Genomic DNA, 17,330 nt, shown 5'->3' on the forward strand with positions numbered 1-17,330 from the left:
TTAAAACTATAAAGATACATTTAAAATTTTTTAAATGTTTTAATAATTTAAGGGCAATAAAGATGAAAAGGCAACGTTTTAAAATAGCTAACAGTGATACAGTGTTAATTCTATGCCAGGCATTGATTTAAGTGTTTTTCACACAGTAACTCATTTACAGTCTTGCTGAGAGCAAAGACTTCCTGCTATCATTAGCTAATATCTCAAGGCAAAATTCATCGTTAACAATAGCGAGTATAATTCCATATTTCAACTCTCCCCTTGAGCGTTTCAGAGTATTTTGGCTAGATATGATGATGATGATTGTCAGATATGACTGGATTGTCATTCCTGGGAATATCAAGTGCCAGCTCTGATATGTTCTTATTTGCTCATGTTTCCTATCTGTAGTTTCTTTGCAGAAATTTTTTTAACCTGTTGTCTACTATGTGAGGAATAATTTTAATTTAAAATTTAGTAGTATAATCACCACTTAGGGGCACAGGTCCCCTGCCATGGGTTGCCATATACCAAAACTAACAGGCATGGAAGAGCGCCAGCATCCCATGCACGCGGAGGATTGACTTACCTACCACGCGAGGGCGCCAGTGTCATCCCGAATGAAAACTAGGAAAGCATTTCTAAAGTGTCTCTTACATGCCGACCGATTGTTTTTCAATTCCCCCTCACGTTCATGTGCTTCGTGTGGAGAGCACTCGTCTCAGGGGAAGAGGGATGAAGAGATTTGCAAAACTCTAGAGCTCTGTGCAGTGAGTAAAGGAAGGCAAAACCGTCGTTTCCTTAAGCTGGAACAAATACCTCAAACCCCACTCCTTGGCTTTGAGTATTTCCTCTCCTACATCTGGGTATTTCTGTTGGTCTCCACAGGAAACGTCTGAGGTTATTATGTCTAGAACCTCTCTTTCTCAGTTGGCACCCCATAAGAGGGGATGGGTACCTCACAACCACCCAGATGGCTAACGCTGGCTGTTTTAGTCTTGGGATTCCCCGGAATTCAGGTGCACGTCATGTGGCTCCTGTTCGAGTAGGGCTAAAATTTAAGCTGGTCATTCTTGACATCTTTGGTTGGCCCTGGGATCAGTATACCTGAAGCTGAATGGACACCACCTGCTTGTTTCTGAAATGACTTCAGCTCCTCGTTTAATAGATAGATTTCTGTTGGGAACAATCTTACATTTGTTGAAAGGCCCAAGGAGTCTTTTCCAGTTAGAAGTCATTAAGTTCTGGCATACTAGATTTTTTTCAAAAATGGGAAAAAGAAAAAATTATTAAAAAGCAGTTTCCTTTGCAAGAAGAGAATGTAATAGTGAGCCTACTGTAGAGAAAGTCTAAAAGAGAAACTGAATTTTCAAGCTCTCAGTTTTTCACCTTCTGGAATCTTCCTTCATCAGGCATCAGATATATTCCTGAATAGAGGTAGGTAGGCATTTGTGTGTTATAAATTGCATATAAGACTGATTCTTTGTAAATGAAATAATTTACAGTGCAACTGGAAAACTGCCTCAAAGTTACTGTTTTGTGAGTCAGAAGTGATTTCTGCCAAATTGAATTATATGGTAAGTCCGGAAGCGGCTTGATACTGTTTTTCTTCAAGTGGAGTACACATTTAAATCATGTTTATCTCGAGCAAAAATAAGGTTAAACATTTGTTAGAATGAATATGAGTAATTTTAAAGTGTATAATGTCAAGAGCTAGGTTACTGTAATTATGAAGGGTCTGATTTGCATCCTGTGCTGGTGCCCCATCAACATTTTCTGAAGCTTCTGGAAGAGTAATGCAGAGCCATTGCCGAAACATTTTAGCAATCAGACACGTATGCAATTACTAGTAAGCAATAAACAAATTAAAATAATGCAAGCAACCCCGAAGTGCAAAGCCACACAGTAACAGAAGCCAAGGAGATTAATTGCACAAAGTTGTGTGACACTGGGGAGATGGAAAGATCCCTTAACTTGGAGTCTGAAGAACTAGGTTCAAATCCTGTTTCTGCCACATACCAGTAGAGTTATTTAAACTATCTGTATCCCAGTTTCACTGTTGGCAAAATGGAGTGACACCCATTTTATTGTCACGTTGGGGGATTAAACATAGGTGCTTGATAGATTTGTATTAGTTTATTCTCATGCTGCTGAGACATACCAGAGATTGGGTAATTTATAAAGGAAAAAGGTTTAATTGACTCACAGTTCAGCATGGCTGGGGAGGCCTCAGGAAACTTACAATGAGGGTGGAAGGGGAAGCAAACAAATCCTTCTTCACATGGTGGCAGAAAGGAGAAATGCAGAGCAAAGGGGAGGGAAAGCCTGTTATGAAACCATCAGATCTCGTGAGAACTCACTATCACAGGAACAGGATGGAGGTGACCACCCCCGTGATTCAATTACCTCCGACAGGGTCCCTCCCACAACACATGGGGATTATGAGAACTACAGTTCAAGGTGAGATTTGGGTGGAGACACAGCCACACCATATCAGATGTCCTTTGAACTAAGACTTCCTTTAGAGGAAATAACTTAAGAAAGGTGAACAGAAGCAACAGGAGTTGCACAGTAGAGTGAGATGAGTACCCCATTTGGCAGAATTGGAAGTCAGGAGCTCAGATGTGCAGCCTGGTCTCCCAACCTGCTCAGTGTCCCTCCAGGCTATTTAATAGTATAAGTAATTACCATTACTTCTAGAGTTTTTGCTACTCCTATGTGCTGAATACAGTGCTGTACATTTTATCATTTTTAAAATATACAGTACAATTAACTTTTTCCTTTTGGTTATATAGTTGTATGAATGTTAACACATGCATAGATACATATCATCACTGCTGCAACAAGGATTCAGAGCAGTTTCATCATGACAGAGAACTTCTTGCTATCCCTTCATAGCCATACCTCTTCCCGTGTGCCCCCATACCCCATGGTTAGCTGCACATTTAATACATGTTATCCACTCGCGTGATGCCATGCGCTTTGTTTTTCTAACATTCATCACACTTGTAATTACCTGATCATATTCTAGATTGTTAGTTCAAGAGCTTGGGAACCATGACATTTTCATTTTCTGCTGTATCCCTAGTGCCCAGCATGGAGCCTGGCACACAGGAAAGGAGGCTCCAAGACATGTATCATTGCATGAAGTAATCTTACTGTCTGTGCCACCATTTTGCCTTGTCCTATATCTTCTTCTTCAAATAAGGAAATGGAGTTGAGCGAAGTTAAGTAACTTCCCCAAGGTCACATAGTAGTAAATTTCAGAACCCAGATTTGTCTTGATCTAAAGCCTGTGGTCTTTCTATGTTAAGACATATCATGGTAGATAGCATATGTTTGTTTTAACCCATTTGAAAATGTGTAAGTAAATATCCAGCATTTAAAATAACTAAAATTGCCCTTGGACTATTAAATAATGTAAATGCTTAAACCTTGTTTATTTGCCATATAAACACAAAATCTTATACTCAGAGTTAATATCAAACTGAGGAGATGTTCCTCCTTTGCCAACAGTATGAGGGGTGGATGTGCCCTAGCTCAGAAGAGATTAGATTGAGAGAGAGAGGGAGACAGTGAGTTTCATACTGGTTAGGTAGGACCACGAGACTCAGCAAATCAAGTACAGCCAGAGATGGCAATATCTCTTCGGTTTCTTTGGAGCCCCTCTGAGATTCCCAGGGTCCTAGATGCAGGCTCCTTATTTGCTTGGCACACTTGGCCTCAGGGAGCTGAGAGGACACAGTCCTGGGTAAATAAAGCAAGATCAAGTCATCCCCAATCCTGGAGTAGGGTAGGGTTATGATATTCTGTTGGTTTTACCAATGTGAAGTGTCTTATATAAAATCCCTATTTGCCAAGCTACTGTATTGCTTTGAAAAAAGAAAAACCATTCTCTCCTTTTCTTTCTTTGTATATTTAATAAGTATTTATCGAACATCTATTCTGTACCAGGCACTCATTGGGAATACCAGAGCAAATGAGACGCACCTAAGTCTCTGTGAGCAGGGCTGGTGCATACTGGTACAGAAAATGGGATGCAGAGGGCCTGAGGTGATCCAAGCAGGCTTGATGGAGTAGGTCACACTTCCACCAAAAACTGAAGGATAGTTTTCCAAGCAGAGAGATAGGGATCAGTGTTTCAGGCAGAAGAAAAACATGATGGTCATAGTTCCAGAGGTCACTGAGAGTTAGAAGAGAGGAAATGAGAGAAGTTCAAGACCACTGAAAGAAGCAAAAGATGTGCTGAAGAGTGAATAGTAACTACATCATTCAGTGTCTGTAAGACATGTCAGCATCTAAGAGAACAAAGTGGCATTTTAAGGGCAGTAGGGAGTAACTGAAGATTCTGAGCAGTGAAGCAATACATGTGTATTTGCAGTGAAATCGCAGGTTTCAGATGCTTTAAGAGCATCACCTTCATACCACTTGTGATTCCCCAGGCCTATCTCTTAGATTCACAATTGTATTGCCCAGGCTACCTTATTCCTGGCTTAGACCCCTAACCTTGATGAAGGCCCCTCACTGCTCGTGTGACATTGAGGAGACATTCATTCCTTCATGTTCCCAGGTCTGACTTTATGCATCAAACCATCCTGCTTATCTTACAGCAGTTGATGGCATCATTTTGAGGAGAACCAGGTAGGAAAGAAGGGAGAATCCTCATATCCTTCTTAAAATAAGTGTACAGGCCGGGCCTGGTAGCTCACCTCTGTGATTCCAGCACTTTGGGAGGCTGAGGTGGATGGATCACTTGAAGCCAGGAGTTTGAAACCAGCCTGGCCAACATGGTGAAACCCTGTCTCTACTAAAAGTACAAAAATTAGCCTGGTGTGGTGGTGTATGCCTTAGTCCCAGCTACTTGGGAGGCTGAAGTGGGATAATCACTTGGGCCTGGGAGGCAGAGGCTGCAGTGAGCCAGGATCGCACCACTGCGCTACAGACCAGGTGACAGACTCTGTCTCAAAAAAATAAAATAAGGGGACAGCAAAACCTGTTTGATCATTCCACCTTTGAAAATAGATCTTTATTCTCTCTAATATTTTGGTCACATTTCAAACACATGTAGCCCTCTCTGGCCTCATATTGTTCTTTGAAACACCTCTTGCAGTCCTTCATGAGCCTTTTAAATTCTAGTGCTTCTTTCTTGCCACGCAGCTTTCATAGCACTCCTAGGTACAGAGGAATTGCAACTCACTAGTACCCGCCAGGTGGTAAATGGAGGCTTCTCAGTCTGCCTTGCCAGACTGGAATGTCACCCTAGCCCTCAAGGCCGCTGTCCAGATGGTGCTCAGGGTGAAGTAGGGGTTTCTGGAAGGAGGTGATATTTAAGCTGAGTACTGAAAGCCAGGTGGGAGTTATGTAAAGGAGGTGGTGATGGTTAGTGGTTTGTGATGAGCTGCAAGTTCTGTAATTTGGTGTGGGTGGGATTTGAGTAAGGACTAGAATGTGGGGAGATCATCAGAGATTCAATCAGAGATGGCAAACTCGAGGCTCACGGACAGGAGCCAGGCCACAGAGCAGGCTGTTAGACTCATAAAAGAAAATGACCAAATGTTGTGTTTTAGGAAAAATCACTCTGGTTGCAACTCAGGTTATAGAGTAGAAAAATGGACTATGGCACTATATATAAATTAAGGCAACCTTTCCCTCTGGGGATAGGGTAGGGGTGGTCACCTTAGCATAGAGGTTGATGGCTGAAAGCATAGACTCCGGTCCCCTCTGCATAACTTAATAGGTGGTGACCCAGAGCGGTTATATTCTCTGTGTCTCATTGTCCTACAGTATGAAATGCAGATAATTACCACACCTCTCACAGAGGACTGGAGTAAGGATTAAACGAGTTCATATTTGTAAAGCATTTAGAGTATTGCCTGCTATATAAGGTTCATTAAATGATGGGATGGGTGGCCAGACACGGTGGCTCATACCTGTAATCCCAGCACTTTTGGAGGCTAAGGCAGGAGGGCTGCCTGAGCCCAGTTCACTAGCCTGGGCAACATAACAAAACCTCATCTCTCTGAAAAATACAAAAATGAGCTGGATGTGGTGGCACATGCCTGTAGTCCCAGCCACTCAAGAGGCTGGTGCTGGAGGATCATTTGAGCCTGGGAGGTTGAGGCTTCAGTAAGTCATGGTTGTGCCAGTGCACTCCAGCCTGGGTGACAGAGCAAGACCTTGTCTCAAAAAATAAATAAATGAGGGGAAGGTTTCTCTGGATCTGTAACTGGATGTGTTTCTCTGACCTTAGGGTCTCTTACACTTTTAACAGCTGAGCCGAACTCTAAGGACATAGCAGAGCCCACGATGTGGTTTTATTTCCCCAAATAGTATATGCCTTTTTACATCCCCTTAGCATAGGAGGGCATTGAGGATTTTAAAATCTCATTCTAAACTTGTTTTTATCTAGTTCAAGGGATTAAAAAACAGCAACAAACCATGGCGTAGAAATGTTAAGCAAAAGGGACAACCAGCTAGTGGCCCAACACCTGTCCTGCCGCCACTCGGCTGATGATTGGTGTTGAAGATGGGATTAGAATCCAAATCTTCTCATCTGTAATCATTGTTCTTTCCACTTTCCTATGAGTTAGAGCTCTTACTGTTTATACCTCTGTTTTATGATGCTTTTCATTGTTCATATGTGTTTCTTATGGCCTGAATGTGACTGAATGTTATTTAGGGCAGGATTTACCTCCTACCTTAGCATCATCACTTTCACCCTTATTTCCCTTCTAATCTCACAGAATAGCTTGGGTGATCTTTTAAAAACATAAATTGACTTTGTCCTTCTTACTTCAGTCAATGGGTTTTTTTTTTTTTTTGCACTTATGCTAAAGCCAGGATCCTTCATGTGTCCTGTAGATATTGAGTGGTCTAGCTGCTACCTCTCTCCACCCTCATCTTGCTACTCACTCTCCCACTCAGCCACATGGCCATGGTTTAGCCTATGCTCATGCATCATGCCCCATTCTACCGCAGGGCCCTTGCACCTGCTGTTGCTACTGCTTGGCATTCTCTCCCCTCCCCTCCTTCTCTCATGAACTTCCATGCATCCTCAGCCTAGTCCTCATGTCCTCAGGAAGCCTTCTCCAATGTGTCCTGTCCCTCTGTAGGCTGGCATTGTAGTACTAAGAATTTCTCCTTGTCCTCTCTTTGATCAGACTTGTGATCTTATGTTTATATGTATGATTATTTGATCAGTGTGTTAGTATGTTCTCTCACTTCTCAAGAAATACCTGAAACTTGGTAATTTACAAAGAAGAGAGGTTTAATTGGCTCACTGGTCCACAGGCTGTACAGGAAGCATGGCTGGGGAAGCCTTAGGGAAACGTTCAGTCATGGTGGAAGGTGAAGGGGAAGCAGGCACGTTTTACATGGCCAGAGAAGGAAGAGAGTGAAGAGGGAGGTGCTACACACTTTTAAACAACCAGATCTCGTGAGAACTCACTCACTGTCACAAGAGCAACAAGGGGAAATCCACCCCCATGGTGCAGTCACCTCCCACCAGGCCCCTCCTCCAACATTGGGGATCACAATTCAACCTGAGATTTGGCAGGGGACACAAATCCAAACCATATCAATCAGTGTCTGTCTTCCCCACTGGACTATTAAGATCAGGCCATGTCTGAAATCTCTTTCAGCCAATCTTTTATGTCTACTGCCTACTCTACAGCCTGCTGCATAGAAAGTGCTCAAATCACATATTGGTTGAATTAAAAATCAACTTTTATTTCTTAGCACCTAGCACAGAATTGAATGGAAATCAAGTTTTAAAGAGCAGAGTAATGGCTCATGTCACCATACCTACTCAGTGTCTTCTAGCATTATACTAAGAATTTTATTTAATGGTTTCAGTTAAAAAAAAAAAAAAAAGCCTTCTGTATTTATTGCTGTAGGGTAGATAAGCCAAGTAGTCAGAAGTGGACGTTATATGCATACCTTACCTCTTTGTCCCTCGATTTTCTGAAAATAGAGATCCCAAACATTTATTTTTCTTAGTGTTTTATATCCTACTCCTCTAGTTACATTTTTTCAAATGTAATGTTTTATTTTTCCCAGTTTTATTGAGGTATGATTGACAGAAATCATGTATTTAAGGTGTGCGTGATTTGACACTCAGGTACATTGCGAAATGACCGCCACGATCAAGTTAATACATCCATTCCCTTACATAGTTACCAGTTTTTGTGTGTTTGTGCTGAGGACACTTAAAATCTACTCTCTCAGGTAATTTCAAGTATACAGTACAGTGTTACTAAAGTCACTGTACTGTACCTTGGATCCCCAGAACTTAACTCATTTTTATATAACTGAAACTTTGTACCCTTTGACCATTATCTTCCCATTTTCCTCAACCCCAGCCCGTGGCAACCACCATTCTACTCTGTGCTTCTACGAGTTTGACTCTTTTTTAGATTCTACATATGAGATCAAGCGGTATTTGTCTGTCTGTGTCTGGCTTATTTCACTTAGCATAATGCCCTCCACGTTCATTCATGTTGTTGCAAATGGCAGAATTTCCTTCTTTTTGTGGCTGAATAATATCTTATTGTATGTAAATAGTATACACCACCTTTTCTTTACCATTCATCTGTCGATGGATGCTAAGGTTGTTTCAGTGTCTTGGCTGTTGTGAATAATGCTGCAATGAGCATTGGGCTATAGATACTGATTTCATTTCCTTTTGTTATATAACCAGCAGTAAAATTGCTTCATATGATGGTTCTATTTTTAATTTTTTGAGGAAACCCCACACTGTTTTCTTTTTTTAAAAAATTATTATTATACTTTAAGTTTTAGGGTACATGTGCACAATGTGCAGGTTTGTTACATATGTATACATGTGCCATGTTGGTGTGCTGCACCCATTAACTCCTCATTTAGCATCAGGTATATCTCCTAATGCTATCCCTCCACCCTCCTCCCACCCCACAACAGTCCCTGGTGTGTGATGTTCCCCTTCCTGTGTCCATGTGTTCTCATTGTTCAGTTCCCACCTATGAGTGAGAATATGCAGTGTTTGGTTTTTTGTCCTTGCAATAGTTTGATGAGAATGATGGTTTCCACTTTCATCCGTGTCCCTACAAAGGAAATGGACTCATCATTTTTTATGGCTGCATAGTATTCCATGGTGTATATGTGCCACATTTTCTTAATCCAGACTATCATTGTTGGACATTTAGGTTGGTTCCAAGTCTTTGCTATTGTGAATAGTGCTGCTATAAACATACGTGTGCATGTGTCTTTATAGCAGCATGATTTATAATCCTTTGGGTATATACCCAGTAATGGGATGGCTGGGTCAAATGGTATTTCTAGTTCTAGATCCCTGAGGAATCGCCACACTGACTTCCACAATGGTTGAACTAGTTTACAGTCCCACCAACAGTGTAAAAGTGTTCCTATTTCTCCACATCCTCTCCAGCACCTGTTGTTTCCTGACTTTTTAATGATCGCCATTCTAACTGGTGTGAGATGGTATCTCACTGTGGTTTTGATTTGCATTTCTCTGATGGCCAGTGATGATGAGCATTTTTTCATGTGTTTTTTGACTGCATAAATGTCTTCTTTTGAGAAGGGTCTGTTCATGTCCTTTGCCCACTTTTTGATGGGGTTGTTTGCTTTTTTCTTGTAAATTTGTTTGAGTTCATTGTAGATTCTGGATATTAGCCCTTTGTCAGATGAGTAGGTTGCAAAAATTTTCTCCCATTCTGTAGGTTGCCTGTTCACTCTGATGGTAGTTTCTTTTGCTGTGCACAAGCTCTTTAGTATAATTAGATCCCATTTGTCAATTTTGGCTCTTGTTGCCATTGCTTTTGGTGTTTTAAACATGAAGTCCTTGCCCATGCCTATGTCCTGAATGGTATTGCCTAGGTTTTCTTCTAGGGTTTTTATGGTTTTAGGTCTAACATGTAAGTCTTTAATCCATCTTGAATTAATTTTTGTATAAGGTGTAAGGAAGGGATCCAGTTTCAGCTTTCTACATATGGCTAGCCAGTTTTCCCAGCACCATTTATTAAATAGGGAATCCTTTCCCCATTTCTTGTTTTTGTCAGGTTTGTCAAAGATCAGATAGTTGTAGATATGCTGCATTATTTCTGAGGGCTCTGTTCTGTTCCATTGGTCTATATCTCTGTTTTGGTACCAGTACCATGCTGTTTTGGTTACTGTAGCCTTGTAGTATAGTTTGAAGTCAGGTAGCATGATGCCTCCAGCTTTGTTCTTTTGGCTTAGGATTGACTTGGCAGTGCGGGCTCTTTTTTGATTCCATATGAACTTTAAAGTAGTTTTTTCCAATTCTGTGAAGAAAATCATTGGTAGCTTGATGGGGATGGCATTGAATCTATAAATTACCTTGGGCAGTATGGCCATTTTCACGATATTGATTCTTCCTGTCCATGAGCATGGAATGTTCTTCCATTTGTTTGTATCCTCTTTTATTTCATTGAGCAGTGGTTTGTAGTTCTCCTTGAAGAGGTCCTTCACATCCCTTGTAAGTTGGATTCCTAGGCATTTTATTCTCTTTGAAGCAATTGTGAATGGGAGTTCACTCATGATTTGGCTCTCTGTTTGTCTGTGATTGGTGTATAAGAATGCTTGTGATTTTGGCACATTGATTTTGTATCCTGAGACTTTGCTGAAGTTGCTTATCAGCATGAGATTTTGGGCTGAGACAATGAGGTTTTCTAGATACACAATCAGGTCATCTGCAAACAGGGACAATTTGACTTCCTCTTTTCGTAATTGAATACCCTTTATTTCCTTCTCCTGCCTGATTGCCCTGGCCAGAACTTCCAACACTATGTTGAATAGGAGTGGTGAGAGAGGGCATCCCTGTCTTATGCCAGTTTTCAAAGGGAATGCTTCCAGTTTTTGCCCATTCAGTATGATATTGGCTGTGGGTTTGTCATAAGTAGCTCTTATGATTTTGAGATACGTCCCATCAATACCTAATTTATTGAGAGTTTTTAGCATGAAGCGTTGTTGAATTTTGTCAAAGGCCTTTTCTGCATCTATTGAGATAATCATGTGGCTTTTGTCTTTGGTTCTGTTTATATGTTGGATTACATTTATTGATTGGTGTATGTTGAACCAGCCTTGCATCCCAGGGATGAAGCCCACTTGATCATGGTGTATAAGCTTTTTGATGTGCTGCTGGATTCGGTTTGCCAGTATTTTATTGAGGATTTTTGCATCAATGTTCATCAAGGATGTTGGTCTAAAATTCTCTTTTTTGGTTGTGTCTCTGCCAGGCTTTGGTAACAGGATGATGCTGGCCTCATAAAATGAGTTAGGAAGGATTCTCTCTTTTTCTATTGATTGGAATAGTTTCTGAAGGAATGGTACCAGCTCCTCTTTGTACCTCTGGTAGAATTCGGCTGTGAATCCATCTGCTCCTGGACTTTTTTTGGTTGGTAAGCTATTGATTATTGCCTCAATTTCAGAGGCCGTTATTGGTCTATTCAGACATTCAGCTTCTTCCTGGTTTAGTCTTGGGAGGATGTATGTGTCAAGGAGTTTATCCATTTCTTCTAGATTTTCTAGTTTATTTGCATAGAGGTGTTTATAGTGTTCTCTGATGGTAGTTTGTATTTCTGTGGGATTGGTGGTGATATCCCCTTTATCATTTTTTATTGCATCTATTTGATTCTTCTCTCTTTTCTTCTTTATTAGTCTTGCTAGTGGTCTATCAATTTTGTTGATCTTTTCAAAAAACCAGCTCCTGGATTTATTAATTTTTTGAAGGGTTTTTTGTGTCTCTATTTCCTTCAGTTCTGCTCTGATCTTAGTTATTTCTTGCCTTCTGCTAGCTTTGGAATGTGTTTGCTCTTGCTTTTCTAGTTCTTTTAATTGTGATGTTAGGGTGTCAATTTTAGATCTTTCCTGCTTTCTCTTGTGGGCATTTAGTGCTATAAATTTCCCTCTACGCACTGCTTTGAATGTGTCCCAGAGATTCTGGTATGTTGTGTCTTTGTTCGTGTTGGTTTCAAAGAACATCTTTATTTCTGCCTTCATTTTGTTATGTACCCAGTAGTCATTCAAGAGCAGGTTGTTCAGTTTCCATGTAGTTGAGCGGTTTTGAGTGAGTTTCTTAATCCTGAGTTCTAGTTTGATTGCACTGTGGTCTGAGAGACAGTTTGTTATAATTTCTGTTCTTTTACATTTGCTGAGGAGAGCTTTACTTCCAACTATGTGGTCAGTTTTGGAGTAGGTGTGGTGTGGTGCTGAAAAGAATGTATATTCTGTTGATTTGGGGTGGAGAGTTCTGTAGATGTCTATTAGGTCTGCTTGGTGCAGAGCTGAGTTCAATTCCTGGTATCCTTGTTAACTTTCTGTCTCATTGATCTGTCTAATGTTGACAGTGGGGTGTTAAAAGTCTCCCATTATTATTGTATGGGAGTCTAAGTCTCCTTGTAGGTCACTCGGGACTTGCTTTATGAATCTGGGTGCTCCTGTATTGGGTGCATATATATTTATGATAGTTAGCTCTTATTGAATTGATCCCTTTACCATTATGTAATGGCCTTCTTTGTCTCTTTTGATCTTCTTTGGTTTAAAGTCTGTTTTATCAGAGACTAGGATTGCAATCCCTGCCTTTTTTTGTTTTCCATTTGCTTGGTAGATCTTCCTCCATCCCTTTATTTTGAGCCTATGTGTGTGTCTGCACATGAGATGGGTCTCCTGAATATAGCACACTGATGGGTCTTGACTCTTTATCCAATTTGTGTCTTTTAATTGGAGCATTTAGCCCATTTACATTTAAAGTTAATATTGTTATGTGAGAATTTGATCCTGTCATTATGATGTTAGCTGGTTATTTTGCCCATTAGTTGATGCAGTTTCTTCCTAGCCTCGATGATCTTTACAATTTGGCATGTTTTTGCAGTGGCTGGTACTGGTTGTTCCTTTCCATGTTTAGTGCTTCCTTCAGGAGCTCTTTTAGAGCAGGCCTGGTGGTTACAGAATCTCTCAGCATTTGCTTGTCTGTAAAGGATTTTATTTCTCCTTCACTTATGAAGCTTAGTTTGGCTGGATATGAGATTCTGGGTTGAAAATTCTTTTCTTTAAGAATGTTGAATATTGGTCCCCACTCTCTTCTGGCTTATAGAGTTTCTGCTGAGAGATCAGCTGTTAGTCTGATGGGCTTCCCTTTGTGGGTAACCCGACCTTTCTCTCTGGCTGCCCTTAACATTTTTGCCTTCATTTCAACTTTGGTGAATCTGACAATTATGTGTCTTGGAGTTGCTCTTCTCGAGGAGTATCTTTGTGGTGGTCTCTATACTTCCTGAATCTGAATGTTGGCCTGCCTTGCTAGATTGGGGAAGTTCTCCTGGATAATATCCTGCAGAGTGTTTTCCAACTTGGTTCCATTCTCCCCGTCACTTTCAGGTACACCAATCAGACGTAGATTTGGTCTTTTCACATAGTCCCATATTTCTTGGAGGCTTTTTCATTTCTTTTTATTCTTTTTTCTCTAAACTTCTCTTCTCACTTCATTTCATTCATTTCATCTTCCATCACTGATACCCTTTCTTCCAGTTGATCGCATCGGCTACTGAGGTTTCTGCATTCATCACGTAGCTCTTGTGCCTTGGTTTTCAGCTCCATCAGGTCCTTTAAGGACTTCTCTGCATTGGTTATTCTAGTTATCCATTCGTCTAATTTTTTTTCAAAGCTTTTAACTTCTTTGCCATTGGTTCGAATTTCCTCCTGTAGCTCGGAGTAGTTTGATCGTCTGAAGCCTTCTTCTCTCAACTCGTCAAAGTCGTTCTCTGTCCAGCTTTGTTCCATTGCTGGTGAGGAGCTGCGTTCCTTTGGAGGAGAGGCGCTCTGATTTTTAGAGTTTCCAGTTTTTCTGCTCTGTTTTTTTCCCACCTTTGTGGTTTTATCTACCTTTGCTCTTTGATGATGGTGATGTACAGATGGGTTTTTGGTGTGGATGTCCTTTCTGTTTGTTAGTTTTCCTTCTACCAGAGAGGACCCTCAGCTGCAGTTCTGTTGGAGTTTGCTAGAGGTTCACTCCAGGCCCTGTTTGCCTGGGTCTCAGCAGCGGAGGCTGCAGAACAGCGGATTTTTGTGAACTGCGAATGCTGCTGCCTAATCGTTCCTCTGGAAGTTTTGTCTCAGAGGAGTACCCGGCCATGTGAGGTGTCAGTCTGCCCCTACTGGGGGGTGCCTCCCAGTTAGGCTACTCGGGGGTCAGGGACCCACTTGAGGAGGCAGTCTGCCCGTTCTCAGATATCCAGCTGCGTGCTGGGAGAACCACTACTCTCTTCAAAGCTGTCAGAGAGGGATATTTAAGTCTGCAGAGGTTACTGCTGTCTTTTTGTTTGTCTGTGCCCTGCCCCCAGAGGTGGAGCCTACAGAGTCAGGCAGGCCTCCTTGAGCTGTGGTGGGCTCCACCTAGTTGGAGCTTCCTGGCTGCCTTGTTTACCTAAGCAAGCCTGGGCAATGGCGGGCGCCCCTCCCCCAGCCTCGCTGCCGCCTTGCAGTTTGATCTTGGACTGTTGTGCTAGCAATGAGCGAGACTCCGTGGGTGTAGGACCCTCTCAGCCAGGTGCAGGATATAATCTCCCGGTGTGCCGTTTTTTAAGCCCGTTGGAAAAACACAGTGTTAGGGTTGGATTGACCCGATTTTCCACGTGCCGTCTGTCACCCCTTTCTTTGACTAGGAAAGGGAATTCCCTGACCCCTTGCTCTTCCCGGGGGAGGCGATGCCTCGCCCTGCTTCAGCTTGCGCACGGTGCGCTGCACCCACTGTCCTGCACCTACTGTCTGACGCTCCCCAGTGAGATGAAGCCGGTACCTCAGTTGGAAATTCAGAAATCACCCGTCTTCTGCGTCACTCATGCTGGGAGATGTAGACCGGAGCTGTTCCTATTTGGCCATCTTGGCTCCCCTCCATACTGTTTTCTGTAATGGCTGTACTAATTTACATTCCCACTGACAGGACAGAAGGTTCCTTTTTCTACACATCCTCACTAACACTTGTGTCGTTTTTTTGATAATAGCCATCCTAACAGGTGTGAAGTGCTATCTCATTGTGGTTTTTATTTGCATTTTCCTGATGATTATTGATTTTGAGCACTGTTTCATATACCTGTTAGCCACTTGCTTGTCTTAATTTGAGAAGTGTCTATTCAGATCCTTTGTCTGTTTTTTAATAGAAAAGAAAAAGATTAAAAAAATAGTGAGTTTAATACATTGCAGTCGAAATTAACAAAAATGAAGCATTAAAAAAATGAAAGCACCCTTAATGAGCTATGGGACAACCTCTAGTGACTACTACAGGTGTAATTAGATTCTTCCGAGGGGAGAAGAGAGAAGGATACCAAAAGAAATTTTTTAAGGAATAGTGGATGAAATTTTTCTAAATTATATGAAATAACTGTAAGTCCACAGATGTAGAAAGACGAACTGCAAGCACATGAAACATGAAGAAAATGACACAGAGTTACATCATGCTCAAATTGCTCAAAGCCAGGATAAATGCAACTTTATTTTCTTTTTTTTTTTTGAGATGGAGTCTCGCTGTGTCCCCCAGGTTGGAGTGCAGTGGCGCGATCTCAGCTTACTGCAAGCTCCGCCTTCTGGGTTCATACCATTCTCCTGCCTCAGCCTCCCGAGTAGCTGGGACTACAGGCGCCCGCCAACACACCCGGCTAATTTTTTGTATTTTTAGAAGAAACAGGGTTTCACCATGTTAGCCAGGATGGTCTCGATCTCCTGACGTCGTGATCCACCCCTCTCGGCCTCCCAAAGTGCTGGGATTATAGGCGTGAGCCACCGTGCCCGGCCGCAACTTTATTTTCTTAAACAATGTTTGTTTGTTTGTTTTGAGACAGGGTCACTCTGTCACCCCAGCTGGAATACAGTGGCAAGATCTTGGCCTCTTGCAGCCTCCTCCTCCTGGATTCAAGGGATTCTCCCATTTCAACTTTCTGAGTAGCTGGGATTACAGGCGTGAGCCGCTGTGCCCAGCTATTTTCTTATAATCTTTAGGCCTTTTCTTTTTTCTTGCCTATCTAGAACCCTCCATTGTCATGTTGAATAGAAGTAGTGAGAGCATACGTTTTTTTATTTTGCCCAGTGTTATGGGAAAGCATTCAGTATTTCACCATGAAATATGATATGAGCTATAGGTTTTCCCTAGATGCCCCTTATCTGGTTGGGGAAGGTCCTTAATTTCAGTTCACTGAGTTTTATGAAAGGTATCGATGGTGAGCATCTTTTCACAAGCCTGCTGGCAATTTATTTTATGTCATCTTTGACGAAATGTGTCTTCAAGCCCTTTGCCCGTTTTTTCATCGGCTTGCTTGTTTTGTTTTGTTTGCAATAGAATTGTAGGAGTTTCTTGTGTATTTTGAAGATTAACCCCTTATCACACACATGCTTTGCAAGTGTTTTTTCTCATGCCGTAGGCTACCTACCTTCTGGTTTTGTTGATTACTTCCTTTGCTGTGTAGAAACATTTTAGTTTAATGTAGTCCCACTTGTTTGTTTTTGCTTCGTTGCCTGTGCTTTGGGTATCATATCTAAATAATCACTGCCAAGACCAATATCAAGGAGTTTTTTTCCCCCGTGTTTTTTTCTAGGAGTTTTATGATTTCAGGTCTTACATCTAAGTCTTTAGGCTATTTTGAGTTGGATTCTGTATATGATGTAAGAATGGGGCCCAATTTCATTCTTTTGCATGTGGATATTTACTTTTCCTAATACCATTTATTGAAGAGACTATTCTTTCCCTAATGTGTATTCTTGGTACCCTTGTCAAAGATTAATTGACAATATATATGTGGGTTTATTTCTGAGCTCTCTATTCTGTCAGCTGTAGCATAATTGAGCTGCTTTTCTCTAAGATCTAATGCATGTGTAGTTCAAACATGGGTTCAAAAGTGCTCATCCCGAAGTAGTCTAGAAATCCACCGGCAGCCACTAAACCCAACGTAGATGAGGGAACACGGGTTGCATGTAGCTGTAAGGCAGGAAGAGGGAATGGAGAGACAGAGAGTGACATCAGCTGGAGAACTAAGGGAGGTGGGAAGTATAAAGAGGAGATATGAATTGGCTGCATCTTGTGAGGCCTGGGCTAGACTAGGTGTCTAGGGTGAAAACATGTTCTAAAAATTTAGGATGTAGACCAAAAAAGATGGGACAATTATCCCAGCATTTAAGGGCTCTAAAAGGGGAAAATGCGTCTACTTATTTCCTGTTGGAAAACCTGAAAAGGGGCGTTTTTCCAAGGCCCCATACCAAACCTACTCTGGGATTGAAATAGATGGGAGGTTCCAGGCACGGTGGCTCACGCCTGTAATCCCAGCACTTTGGGATAATCTCAGCACTTTAGGAGG

At 41.6% G+C, this 17,330-nt stretch overlaps 1 protein-coding gene across 3 annotated transcripts in view; it reads left to right on the forward strand.

Annotated features, from left to right (window-relative positions):
• Positions 1–17,330, forward strand: part of PPM1H (protein phosphatase, Mg2+/Mn2+ dependent 1H) — a 305,024-nt gene that overhangs the window by 120,997 nt on the left and 166,697 nt on the right. The window lies entirely within an intron of this gene.

Source organism: Nomascus leucogenys, chromosome 11, assembly GCF_006542625.1.
Source record: "Nomascus leucogenys isolate Asia chromosome 11, Asia_NLE_v1, whole genome shotgun sequence".
Classification (NCBI taxonomy): domain Eukaryota; kingdom Metazoa; phylum Chordata; class Mammalia; order Primates; family Hylobatidae; genus Nomascus; species Nomascus leucogenys.